The following is a 23,449-nucleotide window of genomic DNA, read 5'->3' on the forward strand; positions in this document are numbered from 1 at the left end:
AATTGGAGAGTCACTCCATAAAAGCCTGGGCATCCATCTACTAAATGCAGGCTGGGGAGGGGCTCAGGCAGTTGCTGGTTGTGGTCCCTTCTTGGGTTTGACTTCATTTCATCTCCTTGGAGACCATGAGACACCCCCATATCCTTCCCATACATTGACCTTTTTTGATTAAATAAGGGGAATAAGTTTTCCCTTTTTTTCTATTGCCAGGCTGGAGTGCAATGGTGTGATCACAGCTAACTGCAGCCTCGTACTCCTGGCTCAAGTGATCTTCCTGCTCAGCCTCCCAAGAAGCTGGGACTTCAGGTGCACACCACCACACTCAGGGAATTTTTAAATTTTTTGTAGAGACAGGGTCTCACTATGTTGCCCAGCCTGGTCTTGAACTCCTGGTCTCAAGTGATCCTCCTGCCTCAGCCTCTCAAAGCACTGGTATTACAGTAGCAAGCCACCATGCTCCGATGATTTTTGCTTCTTAAAATCACAAGAACCCTGATTAAGACAGAAATAAATCAATTCAGTTCTTTTTGTTTTGTTTCGAGGTGGAGTCTTGCTGTGTCACCCAGGCTGGAGGGCAGTGGCACAGTCTCCGCTCACTGCAAACTCTGCCTCCTGGGTTCAAGTGATCCTTCTGCTTCAGCCTTGGATTAGCTGGGATTACAGGTGTGTGCCATCACACTTGGCTAATTTTTGTATTTTTAGTAGAGATGGGGTTTCACCATGTTGCCCAGGCTGGTCTCAAACTCCTGACCTCAAGTGATTTGCCTTCGTCAGCCTCCCAAAGTGCTGGGATTATAGGCATGAGCCACTGTGCCCGGCTTCTATCCAGTTCTTTTATTGCTCACTTTTCAAAATGTTCCTGAAAACTTCAATAATGACATTTTCAAAATCTCAGATACAAGGAATGGTGTCTGAGACTGGTTACATGGAGGAGCCTCTGGGGTCTTCTCCATTGTCTTCCATTAATAACAACCTCTGCCATGTGCACGCCACAGTTTCTTCCAGCTGTCTCTTGGATTTACAGGAAGCACAGCCTAGTGGGAGATGTTTAGGTTTGGGTATCAGAGCAGAGTTTGAATCCTGGCTCTACCAACTTGAGTAAGCAGCTTCACTAACCTGAACTTCAGCATCTTCTCAACTTTCAAATCGGAATAACAGTATTTCTATCACCTGATTGTTTTAAAGATCTCAGAAGATGAAGTCGGTAAAACAAAGAGCACAGAGAAGGCATCAATAAATGGCAAATACTACTTTGATATTAACCCCAGATTTGCAGAGACAATTTTTATGACAGTGTTCTCTTCTGCTGTTCATGTAAACCTAGAATGGAATTATCCTGGACATTCTGATATTTTAGTATCCAAGAGGCATCTCCCAAATTGAGACCTCATGCTCTAGATCTGGTTTGGAATCTGTGATCTTTCCACTTAAGACCTGGGCCCCAGGAGGGGTGGGCAGTGGCAGAGCCTGCTCAATTGTCCCTGAAGAGAAATTTCATCACTTCCTAGTTTTGGTTGACAATGACAACTTTTCTAAGCAGGCAGCTCTGTCCTTGCTGCCTCCACAGAGCTGCAATCAGGCCCCTTGCTTGGCCCTGACAGGCTCCTGGAGAGCTCTGGATCCTGGTCATCAGCCTCCAGTGCCAGCCATGCAAAAAGAGAGCACTTTACATTTGATACAAAGCATCAGCCAATCTCATTCATGGTGTCTGGAACAGCTAAGTTCCGGACATAGGGCCGGAAAGTGGCACTTCAACATGAGCTCCCTTTCTGCCTCCCCACCAGTGATACTCTCATGGAACCAGATGAACATGCAGTGAGTGCCTTGTCTTTTCCACCCCTCATCTCCCCAGATGACAAGAGACGTTGTCCAGGGAACAGTCTGAGAAAAGCCCCATTCTCTTCACTTCTTCTCACCTGCCAAGAAGCCTCGGTCGGCAGGTGCCTGGTGGAGGCTGAGGAGCTGCCAGAAGGCAACAGCCCATTCACGCTGGTTGAGATGTGGCCTTCTCTGTGCCAAGTCCAACGTTGGCAGCTCCGTCACAGGGTCTGGTTCTCATTCACAGCACCTGTCTTCCCAGGGCTCAAACCCCATCTCCCATCCCTGCTGCTTTGCACAAATGCAGGTGACCCCGTGACCAGGGCCTCTCTCAGAGCCCATGGTTCTTCTGACAAAGCCCTGCTTGTTAGAAATGCTGAGTCTCAGAGAGTCTCCAGTCCTAGAAATAAGAGAAACCAAGAGACAGATGATCCTGCCCAATGTGCTCCTTTCAAAGGGAGAAACTCCAATGGAGGCAGGAGAAGGATCTTGGAAAGCATCATGAGGTATGGTGGATCTCAGCCCTGGCTGCAGATAGAATCACCTGGGGAACTTTCAAAAATGAGATTCTGATTTAAATGGGGGCTGGGGAGTAGGGTGGGAGGGAGAACCCTCAGGGGAGCCCAAATTGAGAATCCCTAATCTGGTTCAACTCAGAACCTGTCTTACACATGGATTAGTGGAGGTCCTTAGAAGAGGGGCTTTTGCCAGGTGCAGTGGCTCACACCCATAATCCCAGCACTTTGGGAGGCTGAGGTGGGCATATCACCTCAGGTCAGGAGTTCAAGACCAGCCTGACCAACATGGAGAAACCCCATCTCTACTAAAAATACAAAACTAGCTGGGAGTGGTGGCGCATGCCTGTAATCCCAGCTACTCAGGAGGCTGAGGCAGGAAAATCGCTTGAAACCGGGAGGTGGAGGTTGTGGTGAGCTGAGATAGTGCCATTGAACTCCAGCCTGGGCAACAAGTGCAAAAAACAAAAAAAAAAAAAAAAAAAAAAAAAAAAAAAAGCGGAACGGGGGCTTTTGAGGTGTTCATCTCGTCTAAGCCACCTGGTTACAACTGCAGACACTGAGGCCCAGAGAGGTTAGGTAGACTCAAGGCCCATGGCTCGTAAGTGCTACCTTTTAGTATTTTGGGCAGTTTGATTTTTAATTCTCTCAAAATGGTTGTTTCTATCACCTCTGGTTTTATTGCCCTGAAGACTTGCTTTAAACCTAACATGATTCCTTAATGGTCAAGAAATAAAGTCTACATTCCTTTTCAATTTTCTTTGAGACAGAGTCTTGCTCTGTTGCCCAGGCTAGAGTGCAGTGGAGCCATTTCGGCTCACTGCAAACTCTGCCTCCCAGGTTCAAGCGATTCTCGTGCTTCAGCCACCGAGTAGCTAGGATTACAGAAGTGAGTCACCACACCAGGCTAATTTTTTTTGTAGAGATGAGGTTTCGCCTTGTTGGACAGGCTGGTCTCGAACTCCTAACCTCAAGTGATCCACCTACCTTGGCTTCCCAAAGTGTGGAATTACAGGCATAAGCCACTGTGCCCGGTCTAAGTCTATATTCCTTAACATAGCAGGCAAGGCCCTGTTACTACCTGGCTCCTGCTTACCTTTCAAGACATACCACCCCTATATTCAGGCAAGAAGGGCCCCTCCCCTGGTCCCCTCACTTTACAGGGCTCCATTCTGGCCTTTCTCTGACTGTGACCCTCCTTGTGGGACAAGGAATCCATAGGGTCAAGGAGACATGCTCACCTGAAGCCCCTAACCTCTTTCTGGGTACTCTAGACCCCAGCAAATCCCAAGTTCAACTACAGGGCATGTGCAGGCCTCTTCTCTAGGTCTAGCATTCTGAAAAAATAGTCTGCTTGAAGGCTGATCCTGTGGGTGATGGTTGGAGCTTGGACATGCAGACTGGGTGTCCACATCCTCCTGGAGTGGGCTGGAGTCCAGAGTGGGAAGAGCAGAGGTGTAGGCTGCAGGCTGTGAGCTAGCTCCTTTGTGCACTGAGGAATCCAAGAATTCTAAATTCAAATGTTGGCCCAGTACAGTGGCTCATGCCTGTAATCCCAGCACTTTGGGTGGCCAAGGCAGGAAGATTGCTTAAGCCCAGGAGTCTAAGACTAGCCTGGGGAACACAACGAGACCCCTGTCTCTACAAAAACAATTTTTTTCAGTTAGCAGGGCTTGGTGGTATGTGCCTGTAGTCCTAGCAACTCAGAAGGCTGAGACAGGAGGATTGCTTGAGCCCAGGAGTTTGAAGTTTCAGTGAACTATGATCACACCGCTGTACTCCAGCCCATGCAACAGAGCAAGAGCCTGTCCCTAAAAACATTACAAGTAAAAAATAAATTCAAACGTTGCCTTCTGGGTTGTCATGAAGGTATTAAAATATATTCGTCAAAATAGGAGAATAGAATATCTTTAACTTCTTGATTTATAAATTTTAAATATTTAGACATGGTATGTGGGCTTCTATTTGTACCCTTGCCTTGGCCCTGCCCGTTTTAGGGACAGTCTGTTTTTCAGCTTTGGCCCCTGTAGGTGGAGGCTTCATGGTCCCTGATGTGAAAATGCCCCTCGGGTCTCCCAGAAAGGAATGGGGGGAACTGGCCTGAATGTTGACCCCTATGGATGTCAGAGAAGGCGAGGTGGTAGTCAGCCTTGCTGCTGGAAGGCAAGTGGCCCAGCCCTCTAATCTGTATAAGAGCAGCACTGGCAATTGCTGGTGGGAGTCACAGACTATACTTATGGTAAAAAGGAATGTATAAGGTGCTGATGTATTACAGAACCAGGATGTGGCATCCCCAAGCCCTAGTTGGTAAGCACCTCCTTTCTTTCTTCCTGCAGTACGCTTCTTACAAAGTCTTGTTTTTAAATTCCAAGGCTATGGTCTTTTTCAGTTTCACAATGGAATTTCCATGGAATATATGAAGGACTGCTGGGTCATAGGTTCTCTCAGATTCTAATTTGCCTAAGTAATTCTAGATTGTTCTTTAGAATGGCTGCACCTGCCTACCATCACACCAACTGTGCATGAGGGTGCCACCATCCCCACACTTCTGCAAACACTTGTCATGATTTAGTTTTTAATTTGCGTCACATTACCAGTAGAAAAGTTACAAATATTTGTTGCTCTAATTTGCAATTTTTAAATTACTAATGACTTTGAGCATCTTATCATATGCCTGTTAGCTTCAATTACCTCCACATCCTCCCACGTAGTATCAGCCTGACCATCTTTCTCTAGGGTTCTCTGCAAGTATGGCTGGGAGAGACTAGAACCAGTTTGCTGATATCTAGATTTGCTATGACACAGAATAGTGGAGAGACCATGATGGGACAGCATTCGCCACTCTGGTTCATTCTCATCTCTTTAGGACTGCCTTTCCTACCATCTGGCTCCCCAGCTCTCTGTTCTCTAGTTGTGCTGGCCACAAACATCCAAAACCATTCCCCTCTCTGGGACTAACTCCAACTCCTCTGTCTGCGGGGACCACTGACGTCGTAGAGACTTCTGCCCACTCTCCCTTGAGTTTCTTCTCAATGACATCTCAACAGTGACATCCTCTGTGACCTCTGTACCTAAAGTAGTACTTTGACTTCTTTCTCCTCTTAGTTTTTTTTTTTTTTTCTTAGCATCTCCCATTTCCTGGTATTCCCATTGCCTGGTATTCCCATTGCCTAGCATGTGTTTACTTGTTTATTTATGTACTGTGCCTCTCCTAGGTGCCACAAAAGCTTCTATTTTTTAAGTGCCTGAAAGGGTGCCTGGCACATAGTAGGCAGTCAATAACTCAATAATCACTTGTTGAATTGTTTTTAATACATTATATTATACATATTAATGGGGTACATGTAGAAGTCTGTTACATGGATAGGGTGTGTAATGATCAACTCAGGGTATTTATCATTTCTATATGTTGGGTACATTTCAAGTCCTCTTCTTTTTTTGAGAGTGGGTCTTGTTCTGTCACACAGGCTAAAGTACAGTGGCTCACTGTAACCCCAAGCTCCTGGCTAAAGCAGTCCCTCTGCCTCAGTCTCCTGAGTAGATGGGACTACAGGCATCCACAACCATGCCCGGCTAATTTCTAAATTTTTTGTAGATAGGGTCTTACCCTATCTACAAAGCTGTTCTTGAATTCTTGGCCTCAAGCAGTTCTCCCACTTTGGCCTCCTAAAGTGTTGGGGTTATAGGCATCAGCCACCATGCCCAGACTCTTCCAGTTATTTTGAAAAATACAACATGCTGTTGTTAACTATAGTCACCCTGCTACACCAGCAAACATTATAACTTATTTCTTCTATCTAACTGTATGTTTGTACCCATCAATGTACCCAACCTCGCTTCATCTCTCTTCCTCCAACCCACTGAATTGAATACATTCTAATTAGTTCCTCCTACCTAGACATATAGGCACAACACTTACATGTAAACATCTGGACATTTATCGGTTTTCTCAGGATGGTTTTTAGATACCATCCTGGGATGGGTGTGGTGGTTCATACTTGTAATCCTAGCACTTTGGGAGACTGAGGCAGGAGGATTGCTTGAGGCCAGGAGTTTGAGAACAGTCAGGTCAACAAAAAATTAAGAAATTATCCAAGCATCGTGAGGTATGCCTGTAGTCTTAGCTATTCAGGAGGCTGAGGTGGGAGGATCACTCAATCCTAGGAGTTCAAGGCTTCAGTGAGCCACGATTAGCCTACTCACTCCAGCCTGGACAATTTCCTGAAGTGATTCAATCAAATTAACTTCCCCAAGATCTCTGGTGCTTTTTTTCTCCAAAGTGACTTATATTTCCAGATCTGGCTTTGAAAATAAATAGAAATTTCTACTAAATGTGAGATTATTTCCTAGAGTTCATATAGCACAAATTACTTTGATTTTCTCATATTACTTCTGCTATCTGTAGTCCTAAATGTTATTTATTTTCTTATTTAGAAAAATAGATCTTTCCATAAAAAGTTATGAGTTTTTAGGTTTAAAATTTTAGTCCAGCCTGACAGATTGTTAGACAAGCATCTTGTCACCATTGCACAAACACTTTCTAAAAAATTTAGTTCCAGTTGCTTTCTCTGAAACTTGCAAAACGAAACAAAAAAACTTGTTAGGAAACAGCAGGGCTAGAATTCAGCCGTCTTTCTTAAAAAAAAAAAAAAAAAATCAGTTGGAGTGCCAGTTGTATAGGCCTGCCTTTTGTTACAAAAAAAAAAGTTTTAACTTCACAGTGGAAAAACTAACATTGTCACTAGGATATGAAGAAACCATGGTGAAGAACTAGCAACAGAGGGGCCCTGCAGAATGGCTGGCGGCATCTGCGCTGAGGGCCTTTATCAGCAGCCTTGTATGTTCTATTCAGGACTTTCAGGACGATTGTTGGCATGATGTAGACAAATTGACGCAAATTAGTTTAGCATGGGCTATGCAAAGTTTAAGCTTGTTGAGCAACACACGTGGACCACATAGCAACAGCTCCCAACACTATGCAAAAGTGTTGGATGCAAAGTACTAACCACCCTAGACTGTGCTATTCCAAATTGGAAGCAGTAATTTGCAAATTACTAGGCAGTGAGGAGGAGGAGGGCAGGAAGCTGGCAGCAGAGACCGGATCCCCCACGCTGACCCTAAAGGCCAGTGATGGTTGAGAAAAATAACTCCTGAAAGTGCCGCTTGCTCTGCCTAAAACCGACCGCCTGTTATTTCATGGCCACAAATCCTCAAAGAACTGGCCCCAAAGATTAAGGGGATTCCGCCACTTTGCTCTTTACTTTTGGTTCAAATATCTCAAGACAATTCCTTTGGGGCTGGTGTCACACAGACCACCTAGAGGGACCTTCTAATTGTATTTACAGTAATTTAATTATGGCAGGGAGAGCTTGAGAAGGCAGGATTTACCAAGATTGATACTATGGATGCCACTGGCAGAGTTTTAATTTGTTAAATCAACAGAGAAATGGTAAAAATAATAATAATAATAAAATAAAATAAAATAAAGCCACTTGAGTTTGAAAACTACTTTATGGACTGTTTAGTGAAAGCTGGGAGGGTGAAGGAGACATTTTCCTGGGGGCCACAGCTTTCATGCTTTTGTTCATATTGTTTTGTATTTCATATATGCATTATATCCATCTGATCTCACACACACTCACACACACACAAGTTTAGATATTATGAATGCACCATAGCCAAGTGTGTGTATGCGTATGCATCTCTATGTATGTACTTAATTAAATATATCCCTGGATAGTTATTTAAAAGCTTGCTAGCAAATTTCTCCTCTGGGCAGGAGGCCTAAGTTGGGGTGGGAAAGAGATTTAACCTATTTTCCATTCTTTGGTTTGCTTTTTTTTTCTTTTTGGTTTTTGTTTTCCAAAATAATTATACACAAAAACATTTAAAATAGTTTTTGAGTGTATCCATAAAGAAACTTTTCATGCAAATATTAAATCATAAAAGTCAGCAACCTGTATATAATTCAGCCGATTGTAGGTTGTTTGGCTAACTAGTTACCTCACCTTGGTTGGTACCCTTCCTTTTGGTGGCCTCAGCCTTCCCATCTGTGAAATGGGAGGGAATGGATCAGCTACTCTTAAAGGCCCCTTCCTCTCTATGAGATTGACTGTCTAGAGTCTTTAAAAACAGCATGTGCTGCTACTGCCATCTAGCAGTCCAACTGGGGCTGTATGGATCTAGCTTTCCTCAGGTATTTTGAAAGAGGTCTGGGAGCTATTATTCAAAACACAAAAATTTCATTGAATACACCGATATCCTAGAGCCCCTAAGTGCTTTCTGAGTGGAAGAGGGTGTGTATATATATATATATATATATATATATATATACAAACCTTAGACATTTACAAAATTGTTCTGAGCCTATAATATTTGACTATTGTAATATTTGAATACTGTAGTCAAACATTATACCATCATTGCAAGTCAGTGGTCTCAAGGGCCTTTGGTGATGTGCCCAGGCTGCTCGGTATAGCAGATATGTGTTGGGTACCTACTATGTGTGCAGAGCACTGTGCAGATGTGTGTGTGTGTATGGGGGGGAGTAGAAAGAGACAGGAATTTGGCATCATGCAGTTCAGACACCCTAACCCTTTAAGGACAGAGACCGTGACCTTTTGGAGGTGTATTCCCAGTGAGCCCATGCGTCTCCAACAGCTAGCAGAGCACTGGCACACAACAGGAAGTTAATAAATGTGTGTTTTCAATGAATGAAAAAAGGAAGGAAGGAAGGATCTGGATTTGAATTCATGTCCCCTGTTTATGAGGGCATTTTCTTCTTGTTTCCTTGTTGGCACAATAGCAATGATAACCCTTGCCCCTGATGGTGAGGATCCAGTGCTATGACAAGGGGCAATGCCTCTGTCAGTTGGAAAGTGCTTTAAAAAAGAGGTGGGGTAGCGAAATCTCCGTATGTTGAGGCTCATCAACCAGTTACTGTGCATGACTATGAGATATGTTCTTTACTCCCCAAATTGATATTTCCATTTGAGAACTAGAAAATGTTTTCTGTCATGTATTCTAAGTTTTCTTGATTAGCTAAAATGGATTTTGCAGAAATACTGCAAATTCAGGCATGAAGTACACTCAGATTTTTCTCCTCACCTCTTCCCCCAACCCTGCCCTTTCCTAGCAAAACAGGACGTGTTCTTTGTTTTTACTGCATCTCGAGGATTCCATATATGTACACTCAAGGAGCTGAATTAGATTAACCCTAAGGTTTCTTCACTTTTAAACTCCAAATCTTCTTCCCTTTTAAAATAGATTCTAATAGGGAAAGTTGTACAAGGACACGGTGGACTCAACTGTAGTAAAGAAACTGTGATATGCTGCCACCTGTTGGTGATGCGTTTAATTATTTTAAATTCTAAGCAAAACTGGTTTAGCATTTATTAATAAATAGTATCCACTATGACCAAATGAATTTACACATATATTTACAGTATAAATGCATCACAGTGCCAAGGGCAAGAAGTATTTTCCCCACAGACAATAATAACAGTTGACATTTAAGGACCAGAGTCATTCAGTACCCAGCTTTATGTGAATTCTCCCGCTTCATCCTCACAGCCACCCAGTTTATTGATTATCCCCACTTTACAGATAAGGAAACTGATAGTCAATGAGGCAATGACTTGCCCCAGGTCACATGGGTGCTAAGTACCAGAGACAGAACGTGGTTCCTTCTGACTAACCATGATGCACTTAGCATAGTGTATTCTGCAGTGTTTTCTGGCTTATGATTTGAAAAGAACTTAATATAATTGTAGAAATTTATTAAATTAAAAAATAAAAATCTGAAATCCCACCACTAAAATGAAATCAATGTTAACATTCTGTGCATATCTATCTGGTATTTTTAATGCTTACGTCATGTATATATTTGTTTGTTTTTGAGCCGGAGTCTTGCTCTGTCACCCAGGCTAGAGTGCAGTGGTGCGATTTTGGCTCACTGCAACCTCCACCTACTGGGTTCAAGTGATCCTCCTCCCTAAGCCTCCCGAGAAGCTGGGACTACAGGTGCACACCTGTAGTCATGCCCAGCTAATTTTTTGTATTTTTAGTACAGACGGGGTTCCACCAGGTTGGCTAGGATGGTTTTGGATCTCTTGACGTGATCCACCCTCCTTGGCCTCCCAAAGTGCTGAGATTACAGGCATGAGCTACCATGCCTGGCCTGTACTTTTAAATATAATTGTTGGTCAAAACCCTAGAGTTCCTTTTCTAAAATTCATTCATTTCTCTACTCATTCACTTACCCGATTAAATTTAACAAATGCTTAATTTGTGCCAGGTAGAGATACAATGGATGGGATTTAAAAAAAGAAAAAGACATTATACAAGCTTGTCCAACCTGCCTTATTTTGTTGTTGTTTTTGCTGTTCTGTTTTGTTTCATTTTAGGCTTTTAGCAGCCTGAAACCATGGTTTTTTGTTTCTGTCTCTAGTGATAAGCAGAAAAGAGGCATGAGGAAGGGGCATTACTGGCCCAACCAGAAGCAAAAGCTAAGAACCCATGACTGTATTCTGTCCCTTGCCACTCCTGGATGAGATAAATGTTCTAAAGGAAAAATAGTTCCAGGAGAAGAGGTAAGAAGGGAAGTTAGTTTGTACTGGGGGAACACAAAAGGTTTCCCTGAGGAGGTGATGCCTGGAAAGATTTGGATGGTTCAGGTACCCCTTTCCCCCACCCTCAAAACTAACTTTCCAAGCAATTCTTTGCTTCAAGGAGAGAAAGGACTGCCTTCTTCATTCTCTTTCCAGTGCTCAGATAGGCACAGAGACAGATCAGTTAGCCCTTGCCTAAGCAGATGAAAGAGTGGGAGCAAGATGTTATTCTTCTTATTGTAGGCACTCTAATACTTACCAGTGATTCTTTGAGGACCTTCTCTCTCTTGGCCTAAGGGAGAGAAAAACTCCTCACCCCAAACACTGCACCTTCACCTTCAACAGAAGACCTAAGTATCTAGCATCAGGTGTTGGTGCTTACCTCCTGTGGGGGAGAACTAGCTCCTACAGTTTTCAGCTGAGATCTAGTGTCAATTCCTGAGCAGCCAGAAAAGTCTCCCTCAGCCATTGCACCATGATTCTCAGTCCAAACTAATTGAACTAATTAGCCTCTCTTCTTCCAGTTTCTCCTCACTTAATCTATCCTATAGTGGGCTAAGAAGTTGATCTTTCCAAGAATAGTCAAATAATGCTATTAATTCAAAACTTTCAGCATATCCCTAAATAAAATAGCTTCACTAATATTTTTTATAAATAACTTGGATTTGTGGTACTTTTCCTGTGCTTTCTTTCCCAGTTCCACCCCCTTCCCTCAGGTACACATTACCCAGCTTTTTTTTCACTCTTGCTTTTGAATTTTTTTTTTTCTTTTTTGAGATTGAGTCTTGCTCTGTTGCCCAGGCTGTAGGGCAGGTGCACAACCTCTGCCTCCTAGGTTCAAGCAATTCTCCTGCCTCAGCCTCCCAAGTGGCTGGGATTACAGGCACCTGCCACCACACCCAGCTAATTTTCTTTGTATTTTTAGTAGAGACAGGGTTTCAGCATGTTGGCTAGGCTGGCCTCAAATTCCTGACCTCAAGTGATCCATCTGCCTCGGCCTCCTAAAGTGCTAGGATTACAGGCATGAGTCACCATGCCCGGCTAAAATTTTCTAATTTTTGTGGGTACATAGTGGTGTATATATTTATAAGGTACATGAGATTTTTTGGTACAGGCATGCAATGTGAAATAATCACAGCATGGAGAATGGGGTATCCATCCCTTCAAGCATTTATCGTTTGTGTTACAAACAATCCAATTACACTCTTTTAGATATTTTTAAATGTACAATTATTATTGACTATAATCTCCCTATTGTGGTATCAAATAATAGGTATTATTCATTCTATTTGCTTTCTGTACCCATCAACCATCCCCACCTCCCTCACCCCAGCCCCCCACTACCCTTCCCACCCTCTGATAACCATCTTTCTACTTGCTATCTCCATGAGTTTAACTGTTTCGATTTTTACATCCTACAAATAAGCGAGAACATGAAATGTTTGTCTTTCTGTGTCTAGCTTATTTCACTTAACGTAATGACCTCCAGTTCCATCCATGTTGTTGCAAATGACAAGATCTCATTCTTTTTTATGGCAGAATAGTACTCCATTGTGTATATGTACCATTATCTTCTTTAACCATTCATCTACTGATAGACACTTTGGTTGCTTCCAAACCCAGATTTTTAATGATTATCAACTAACAGCCAGTCTTATATCATCTCTCTCCCTCACCCATAGATTATTTTAGGCAAATCCCAGACATAATATTATTTAATTAATCAACATTACAGTAGGTACTAAACTATAAGGATTCTTTCAAACATAGCCACAGTATCACTGTCACACTAAAAAATAATTCCTTAGTATTATTAAATATCCAGTGGGTGTTCAAATTTCCTTTAGTGTCTTAATGTTTTTAACAGTGATTTGTTCAAAATGGGATGCAAATGAAGTCCATAAATTCACTTGGTTGATTCTTAAATCTCTCTTTTTTATTTTTTTATTTTATTTTAAATTCCAGGGTACATGTGTAGGATGTGAAGATTTATTACCATAGGTAAATGGAGAAAATTTTTGAAAGCTTTTTTAATCTATAAATTCCCACTTCATTTCTTTGTTTTTCTTGAAGTTTATTTGTTGACTAAATGGGTCATTTTTCCCATAGAACTTTCACAGTGTGGATTTGTTGACTGTCTCCTTGTGCAGTTGTTTAACATGTTTCTCTCTCTGTGTAGTCTTACAATCTCTGGTAAGATCTGGAGATTTGAGCAGCCAGTTTGAAATTCTCTTTCATAGGGAGAGGTGTGTACTTCCATCGGGAGGCATTTATTAAGAATACTTGCTTGTCTTTTTCTGTGATGTCAGTGGCCACTGATGATCATCCATGCTTGGTACACCTATCATTTCATTAATGATTTGTAGAATGGTGATATTCTAATTTTATCAATCCTTCTTTTGTTAGCCAGGATACTTCTATAAAGAGAAGCTTTTCTTTCATCAACTATTTGATTGTCCTCAGCTATAGTTCATATAAGAAAGGCAGGTCAAATGCTTGATTCTTTCTCTTTATTTACTCTATTAGTCTGTTCTCATACTGCTAATAAAGACATACCCAAGACTGGGTAATTTATAAAGAAAAGGAGGTTTAATGGACTCACAGTTCCACATGGTTGCAGAGGCCTCATTATCATGGCAGAAGGTGGAGGAGCAAAAGCACATCTTACATGGTGGCAGGCAAGAGAGTGTGTGCAGGGGAACTGCCCTTTATAAAACCATCAGATTTTGGGAGACTTCTCTATCACAAGAACAGCATGAGAAAAACTCACCCCATGATTCAATTACCTCCCACCGTGTCCCTCCCACAATACATGGGGATTATAGGAGCTACAATTAAAGATGAGATTTGGGTGGGGACATAGCCAAACTATATAAATTACTAATTTTCAGAAAGATTAATTAGTTCTGCAAAAATGACTGAGTTTTTGGATTTGAATAACACTGCAAACTCATGGATTTAATGATATTTGAGTGTTTCACTTCATTGTAGTGGTCATTTTTAATGATGTTCAAATTGTCTCTTTTTTGGGCTGGTGGAAGACTCTTTGATCTGGCTCCTGAGTCCTTTGACAGGACTCTTACCAATTTTGATAAATTTTTCATCTCCTTCCTCTCTCAAATAGTAACATTAAAGTGTACACTTTTCTGTACCTTGCTTTTCCACTTAACAGTATATTCTAGAAATCATTCCATGTTAGTATACACAGATGTTCCTCATTCCTTTAAATGGGTGCCTATGATTCTATTGTGTGGAAGCACCACAGTTTATTCAACTAGTCTCCTACTGAATATTTGGACTGTTTCCAGTCTTTTGCTATTACAAATAGTGCTGCAATGACCAACTTTGTTTGTATACTTTTTTCATATTTTTGCCAGTGAATCCTCAGGATATCTTCCTGGAAGTTAGGTTTCTGGCTCAAAGACATTTGCATATGTCATTTTGCTATATAGTGCTAAGTTCTTCTCCACCAGGCTTGTACTATTTTTGTATTCCTATCAGAGATGTGTAAAAGTGCCTGTTAACTGAAGCCTGGTAACAAAGTATATTTGTCAACTTGGAGTTTTGCCAATCTGATAGGTGGAAAGTGAGAATTTATGATGGGCCAAGTTAAGTATATTTTCCAATGTCTTTGCATTTCTTTTTTGTGTGAAATATCTACTCATTTAAAAATATAATTCTTGGTCTTTCTCTTTTCCATTTTTAGAAAAAATGTTATTTTTGAGATGAGTCTTGCTCTGTCACCCAGGCTGGAGTGCAGTGATATGATCTCAGCTCACAGCAATCTCCACCTTCGGGGTTCAAGTGATTCTCCTGCCTCAGCCTCCTGAGTAGCAGGGGCTACAGGCATGAGCCACCACACTTGGTTAATTTTTTTTTTTTTTTTTTAGTAGTGATGGCATTTCATCATGTTGGACAGGCTGGTCTCCAACTCCTGACCTCAAATGATCCACCCACCTCAGCCTCCCAAAGTGTTGGGATTACAGGTGTGAGCCACCATATCCTTGCATGTAAAATGAGGTCTTATTGGTAGGCTCTAATCTTTTTTTTGTTTTTTTTTTTTTTTGAGGTGGAGTCTCACTCTGTCACCCACGTTGTAGTGCAGTGGTGTGAACTTGGCTCACTGCAACCTTCGCCTCCCGGGTTCAAGCGATTCTCCTGCCTCAGCCTCCTGAGTAGCTGGGATTACAGGCATGTGCCACCATGCCCAGCTAATTTTTGTATTTTTAGTAGAGACAGGGTTTCAGCATGTTGGCCAGGCTGGTCTCAAACTCCTGACCTCAGGTGATTTGCCTGCCTCGGCCTCCCAAAGTGCCGGGATTATAGGCGTGAGCCACTGGACCCAGCCCTTACGTCCTCTTATAAGATGAGATTAGGACACAGACACAGGAGAAAGATCATGAGAAGACAAAGAGAAGGCAGCCATCAACAAACCAAGGAGAAAGACATCAGAAGAAACCAGCCCTGATAACACCTTGATTTCAAAATTGTAGCCTCCAAAATCACGAGAAAATGAATTTCTGTTGTTTAAGTCAGCAGTCCCCAACCTTTTTGGCATCAGGGACCGGTTTGGAGGACAATTTTTCCATGGACTTGCGTGGGGGATGATTTCAGAATGAAACTCCAGTTCATTAGTCATTAGATTCTCATAAGGAGCATGCAACCTAGATGCTTCGCATGTACAGTTCACAATAGGGTTCGCACTATCCTATGGGAAACTAATGCTGCTGTTGATCTGACAGGAGGCAGAACTCAGGCAGTAATGGTCACTTGTGCTCACCTCCTGCTGTGTGTCCCCAGTCCTAACAGGCCACAGACTGGTACCTGAAATGGTACCACCATCCTGCCCAGTCTATGGCCTTGGGGTTGGGAACCTCCAGTTAAAGAGCCACCCAGTCTGTGATTGTTATGGTAAACCTAGCAAACAAATACATGACTTTTTGTCTTATCAGATTTATTCATCTTTTCCCTTATTGCTTCTAGGTTTTTTGTTTTTTTTGTTTGTTTGTTTTGAGACATGATCTCACTCTGTTGCCCAGGCTGGACTGCAGTGGCACAATCTCAGCTCACTGTAGCCTCAACCTCCTGGCCTCAAGTGATTCTCCCACCTCAGCCTCCTAGTAGCTGGCACTATAGGCCCACATCACTACACCTGGATAATTTTTGTGTTTTTTGTAGAGACAAGACTTTACCATGGTCTTGAACTCCTGAGCTCAAGCAATGCTCCTGCCTCAGCCTCCCAAAGTGCTGAAATTACAGGTGTGAGCTACCACACCCAGCCACTTTTAGGTTTTGAGGAATAGTTAAGAAATGTCCTCCACTCCCAATAGATAAATTCGCCTTTGTTTTCTTCTAGTATTTGCATCATTTTTCCCCAAGAAATTTTTAATTAAAAAATTTTTTTTAATTTACAGAAAAGTTGAAAAGATAGTACAGAGCATTTTTGTATACCCCTCACTCAGTTTACCCTATTGTTAACATTTTATATTGCTGTGGTACATTTGTGAAAACTAAGGAATCAATGTTGATACCTGGCTACTAAGCTGTGCAATTTATTTGGATTTCACTAGGTTTTTCCTTTTCTCTTTTTTTTTTTTTGAGACAGGGTCTCACTCTATCCCCTAGGCTGGGGTGCAGTGGTGCGATCACTGCTCACTGCTGCAGTCTTGATCTCCTGGGCTCAAGTGACCCTCCCACCTCAGCCTCCCTAAGTAGCTGGGACTACAGGCATGCACCCCCAAGCCCAGTTAATTTTTAAAAAGATTTTTTGGGCTGTGCATGGTGGCTCATACCTATAATCCTAGTACTTTGGGAGGCCGAGGTGGGTGGATCACTTGAGGTCAGGAGTTTGAGACCAGCCTGGCTAACATGGTGGAAACCCATCTCTACTAAATATACAATTAGCCGGGCATGGTGGTGCGTGCCTGTAGTCCCAGCTACCCAGGAGACTGAAGCAGTATAATGGCTTGAATCCAGGAGGTGGAGGCTGCAGTGAGCCAAGATCATGCCACTGCACTCCAGCCTGGATGACAGAGTGAGACTCCATCTCAAAAATAATAATAGTAAAATAAAGATTTTTTGCAGGGACAGAATTTCACCATATTGCCAAGCCTGGTCTCAAACTCCTGAGCTCAAGCAATCTCCCTGCCTTGGCATCCCAAAGTGTTGGGATTACAAGCGTGAGCCACCATATTCAGCCTCACTAGGTTTTTTCTGGGATCCCATCCAAGATACCACATTACATTTTCTTGTCATGTCTCCTCCTATCAGGTGCCTCCAAGTTGTGGCAGTTTCCCAGACTTTCCTTGTTTTTGATGGCCCCGACAAGTTATAGGAATATTGGCCATTAATTCTGTAGACTATCCCTCCATTGGCATTTGGTGTTTTTCTCATATACAGACTGGGGTTACAGACTACTGAAAGACCACAGAGATAAAGTTGTATCCTTATCACAATCTTATCAAGGGTACATAATATCAACATGACTTATCATTGATGATGTTAACTTTAATGAGCTGGCTGAGGTAGATTTTACCAGGTTTCTCCAGGTTAGATTTTTTCCTCCCCTTTTCATAACCTGTGTTTGGAAGCCCAGAATACATTTAAGTATGGGAAGGGAATTAAGCTCTATCTCTTTGAGGGAGAAGTATCTATTTAAATTATTTGGCATTCTTCTGTGTAGCGCATATGTCTCTTCTTTCCCATTTATTTGTTTATTCCTTTATTTACTGTAGATAGATGCATGGATATATATTTTATACTTTGAGGTATATTCTAATACTATGTTATTTATTTCGTTGCTCAAATATTTCCAGGTTTGGCCATTGAAAACTCTTTTTGTGCTGACTCCTGTGTCTTTTTGACACGCCTGCATCCTTTTGCTTTGAGCACATCTTGATTTCCTGGGACTCACAGATGTTTCAGGCTCATCTGGTGTTCCCTGCCTTAACCCTGGAATTGGCCACTTCAAGTCCTAGATCCTTTTCTTGAAGAACAGAATTAGACATAAGCACTGGATGCCATTTTTCACATTTAAGTATTTGATTCATTTGGAATTTATCCTGGAACATACTGCAAAGAATGGATCTAATTTTATCTTTATTCATATGGCTAACCAATTATTCCAACAGCATTTATTAAGAAGTCCAGGCGGGACATAGCGGCTCATGTCTATAATCCTAGCACTTTGGTAGGCTGAGGCAGGAGGCTCACTTGAGGCCAGGAGTACTAAACTAGCCTGGGGAACACAGTGAGACCTCATCTCTACAAAAAAATTTTTGAAAATTAGTTGGGTATGGTAGTACACATCTATAGTCTCAAGCTACTCAGGAGGTTGAGGCAGGGGGAGCACTTGAGCCCAGGAGTTCAAGGCTGCAGTGAGTTATAATAGCACTACTGCACTTTGGCCTGGATGACAGAGTCAGTTACTGTTTCCTCAAAAAATTAAAAATTAAAAAAACATGAAGTCTATTTTTCTACCACTGTTTTGAGATGTCATCTTTATCATATACTAGATTTTCATATGCAATTGCCTCTTTTTCTGGATTTTCTGTTCTGTTCCACTGGTTGATCTGTCAATTAATGTACCATTACCCTACTAGTTTACTTATATATGATTTATAATATTTGTTCTAATATATGGTAAGATCAGACTCCTTACTGCTCTTCTTTTCTGGATTTTCCTAATTGTTCTTATTTGGTTTTTCATATGAACTTTATTATCAACCTGTTTAGTTCCAGCAAAAAGAATCTGATGGTACTTTTATTGAGATTGTGATAATTTTATACATTAATGTAAGGAGAAATGATACCTTTATAACATTGAGTCTTCCTATACAAATTCATTGTATGCCTCTCTATTTTTCTTACAGCTTTCAAACGTGTTTAGTATAGTTTTCTTCATATAGGAACATTCCTTGTTATGTATTCTCTGTTCATTCATTTGTTTATCCATTCATTTATACTATGATAAATGAAATATTTTCCATGATACCTTCTATTAATACTAGCTGTTGCTTGTGTATGTGAAGGCTATTACTGTCTGCAGTCTTACCGAATTCTCTTCTTGTTTATGGTAGCGCTTCAGCTGATTCTCTTTGGTTTCCTGGGGTTACAAGTATTCATATTTGCAAATGGTATGAGTTGTACTTCCTTCTTTCCAAGTTTTATATCTCTAGTTTTGTCCTCTTGTTTTCTTGCATCCAGCAAGTTTAATATAATCTTGTTTGTAGTTCCAGCTACTCAGGGAAGCTAAGGTGGGAGGATCACTTGAGCCTGAGAGGTTATGGCTGCAGTGAGTCATGAATGTGCCACTGCACTCAAGCCTGGGCAACAGAGAGACACTCTGTCTCAAAAAAAGAAAAAAAAAAGAGAAAAAAAGAAAAGAAATTGCCTTAGCCACTCAACATTCATCAACCACCACCCTGAGTAGTGAGTAGCCATTAACATGGAGGCCTGACACTCCACCAGCAAAAACACTGTGACTTGCTGAAGCTTCAGATGATTGTTAGCATTTTTTGGCAGTAAAGTGTTTTTAAATTGAGGTACATACATTCTGTTTTTAGAAATAATGCTATTGCACACAACAGACTATATAGTACAGTGTATAAACATAAAACATAAGTGAATTAATTGAAAGTTTGATGAGTAATGGGAATATTTATGAAGAGGCTAAAAGGACTCCTTATGGCCAGGTACAGTGGCTCACACCTGTAATCCCAGCACTTTGGGAGGCCAAGGTGGGCAGATCACCTGAGGTCAGGAGTTTGAGACCACCCTGGCCAACAGAGTGACACCTTGTCTCTATATGGACCAGAAAATCAAAAAAAATTGTGCGACTTGCTTTATTATGATACTTGCTTTATTGTGGTGATCTGGAACTGAACCTGCAATATCTTAATGGTATGCCTGTGTATTGTGTGTGTGTGTACCCATGAATGCATATATTAAAATGTGGTTTCAGTATTCTTAGAAGGCATTTGTGAAACAATTCTTGCATCTCTTAGAGTAGGTATGTGCCTCTTGAACTTGGATATAATATTTAGAACATTCAGATAAAAATGCAAATATGATTTTTGTTTGCTTTTTATAGAAAGTTATGGTGAATATTTTAATTATATTGACTAGTTATTTGATATAATTTATGAAACCACAGACTTAAAAATCGAAGATGATATAGATTAGAATCTGCAACTTTATTGGCAAATTATTTTTCTATAATCACCATTTCCCTAAATAAACATACTTTTGAAAACAATCATGTTGCCATACTTTAAACAAATGACTTCTCTATTTACAGGATAAATAAACATGGTCCTCTTGAGGTCATATTTTAGAGTATACATTTAAAAACTGTCAGTAAAAACTGTCTGGTGTTTAGATCATTAGCCAGTGTTTATTTTAATTATTTTATATATTTTTTTAAATTTCAGTAGCTTTAGGGGTACCAGTAGTTTTTGGTTACATGGATGAACTATATAGTGGTAAAATCTGGACTTTTAATATACCAGTCACCAGAACACTGTATATTGTACCCAGTAGGTAAATTTTCATTCCTTACCCCACTTTCATCCCCCCTCTCATTTTAATTCTTGAGCATTGATTAGTAAAGCTTTTCCTTTTTTTAAGTTCCACCTGATTTATCTTATTTTTAGCTAAATGGGTCACACAGCTCTGAAACCTATTTTTTATGGAAACTAACATTAAAATAAAAATCCAGGCTAATACACATGTAAATCACGGTTGTCCTACATTGGAATAAGTTGGCAACTCTGCCTTTAGATGCATTATCTAATGTAACAGTCAAGTTTACTTACAAATCAGTACGTGCTCTTTAGTGACAAGCAGTGATAGTGACTTCATCTATCAAAAAAGTAAGAAGAAAACATCTCTTTACTTTGTGTACACTTAAATTGTTTCAGTGAGGCTGGGTGTGGTGGCTTATGACTGTAATCCCAGCACTTTGAGAGGCCAAGGCAGGTGGATCACCTGAGAGGTCTGAGACCAGCCTGGCCAACACGGCGAAACTCCATCTCTACTAAAAATATAAAAATTAGCCAGGTGTGGTGGCACACACCCGTAGTTCCAGCTACTCAGAAGCCTGAGGCATAAGAATCACTTGAACCTGAGAGGCAGAGGTTGCAGTGAGCTGAGATTGCACCACTGCACTCCAGCCTGGGTGACAGAGCGGGACTCCATTTCAAAAAAAAGAAAAAGAAAAAAAAGTTTCGGTGAAAAATACTTGAAATTGTTATTTTAATTAACATTTTAATGACAAATTTAATGTATGTAATTGTCTATTCATTTTAAGTTAATCTGCTAAAAATATGACTTGAAACATATTTTGTTTGCATTATGAACAGTAAGCAATCTGAGATGTTAGGTTTTCTCACCTGCTATTGTATTTGTAAACAAAGATAAATGTTGCTTTAATAAGTAATTATAATTGTGAATAGGATATGTATTTGATACTTGATTTTTTTTGAGACAAGATCTCACTCTGTTTTCCAGGCTGGAGTACAGTGGTGTAATCATAGCTCACTGTATCCTTGAACTCCTGGGCTCAAGTGATTATCTAGTCCCAGCCCCCTGAGTGGCTGGGACTACAGGTACATGCTACCATGCCTGGCTAAGTTCTAGAATTTTTTGTAGAGACGGTCTCTACAAAAAGAGACCATCAGGGCTGGTCTGAAACTCCTGGCCTTAAGCAATCCTCCCACCTTAGCCTCCCAAAGTGCTGGGATTATAGGCATAAGCTACTGTGCCAAGCCAATACTTAATTTTTTTTTTTTTTTGAGAAAGAGTCTCACTTTGCCACCCAGGCTGGAGTGTAGTGGCATGATCTTGGCTCACTGCAACCTCTGCCTCCTGGGTTCAGGCGATTCTCCTGCCTCAGCCAGGCACCAAAAGGCCCAGCTAATTTTTGTAGTTTTAGTAGAGGTGGCGTTTCACCACATTGGCCAGGCTGCCCTCGAACTTCTGACCTCAGGTATCTGCTTGTCTTGACCTCCCAAAGTGCTAGGATTATAAGCGTGAGCCACCGTGCCCAGCAATATTTGATATTTTTAAAGGTAGATTTGTTTGCTTTTTTATGTTATGCTTTAAAAAAATTTTAATGTATTCTTATAGCTGAAAAAGTGTGTTTCGTCTTCTTCCTCTTCCCCTTCTCCCTATTGTTTCCCCTTTCCTTCTCTTTGTGGACAATTAAATCAAAGTCCATTAAAAAGAACTGGCAAGGAAGGCGTCTACAGCAGGGTAGAAAGACCGAGTTGAGGAGGATGTCCATGTGGAGCAAGGGTGGTATGGAATTTCAGAGCCCAAATGGAAAGAAGAGGAAGTCAGTGCAGGAGTGTGGCCTCCTTCTGTGGTGCCAAAGCCCAAGGAGGGTACCTGCATGGAAGGAGCTGCAGCAGTGATGAGACTGATTACATAGAGTGGGATTAATCAAATAAGTAAATACTTTAAAGTTAATGGAAACCAGGTGCCTGTCAGAGAAGAGGCATACAAACATGGAAAGGGAGAAAGCAAAAATGATCCCTACGGTATTCATTTGAAATTAGAGATTCTGGTGTGAACTTGTGGTTGTCAACATACAGACACGTAGAAATAGAGGGGTGTGTCTCTGTGTGTGTGTGTGTGTGTGTGTGTAATTTACAGCAATGAGCCTACTCAGCATCCAACCTTGGTTTCTAGATACCATTCTCTACTAAAGGACTTTTTAAAATCAGGGCTTTCCTTGATGAAATGGATGATTCAAGGCTGGGTCAGGGAAAACACAAAATAAAACTGGAACATCTGGTGTCAGAAAGTTAGAAACTGCTCAGAATGATTGGGATATGTCTAAAGGACACAAAAGCCAACTTGAATGGGACACTCACTAGCCAAATCTAGGGCAACTTGAACATCAGAATAATGACAGTAATGAATTTTAACCCACTGAATGAAATAGAAATCCGTGAGTCGATATTGACTTAAATAAGTGAATGAATTAATTGAAAGTTTGACAATAGGAATATTTATGTAGAGGCTAAGTTGACCCTAAAAAGACTCCTTATGGCCAGGTGCAGTGGCTTACACCTGTAATCCCAGCACTTTGGGAGGCCGAGGCAGGCAGATTGCCTGAGGTCAGGAGTTTGAGACCATTCTGCCTAAGAGAGTGAAACCCTGTCTCTACTAAAAACACAAAAATTAGCCGAGCATGGTGGTGGGTGCCTATAATCCCAGCTACTCAGGAGGCTAAGGCAGAAGAATCACTTGAGCGCAGGAGGCAGAGGTTGCAGTGAGCTGAGATTGCACTGCGCTCCAGCCTGGGTGACAGAGTACGACTCTGTCTCAAAAAAACAAAAAACAAAAAACATTATAATGGAAGGTTAATGAGTTATGCTTAATAATTGGCAAATTTATTATTTTTCCCTGCCATAAGCAGGAATGAGAGCATCAAGACAAGTTACAGAAAATAATGAGTGCTGTATGTTTTATACATTTGGATATAGTGTGCCAAATTTAGAT

General features: G+C 41.2%; 1 long non-coding RNA gene across 1 annotated transcript; it reads left to right on the forward strand.

Annotated features, from left to right (window-relative positions):
- Positions 1–648: 648 nt before the first annotated feature.
- LOC116556516 lies at positions 649–10,499 on the forward strand. The gene is made up of 2 exons (XR_004271054.1): positions 649–722; positions 10,420–10,499. It is a non-coding gene; the product is annotated as an uncharacterized LOC116556516 (long non-coding RNA).
- Positions 10,500–23,449: the final 12,950 nt, after the last annotated feature.

The sequence above is a fragment of the Sapajus apella genome, unplaced genomic scaffold (genome assembly GCF_009761245.1).
Source record: "Sapajus apella isolate SASKATOON/1434 unplaced genomic scaffold, GSC_monkey_1.0 scaffold2, whole genome shotgun sequence".
In the NCBI taxonomy this organism is placed as follows: Eukaryota; Metazoa; Chordata; class Mammalia; order Primates; family Cebidae; genus Sapajus; species Sapajus apella.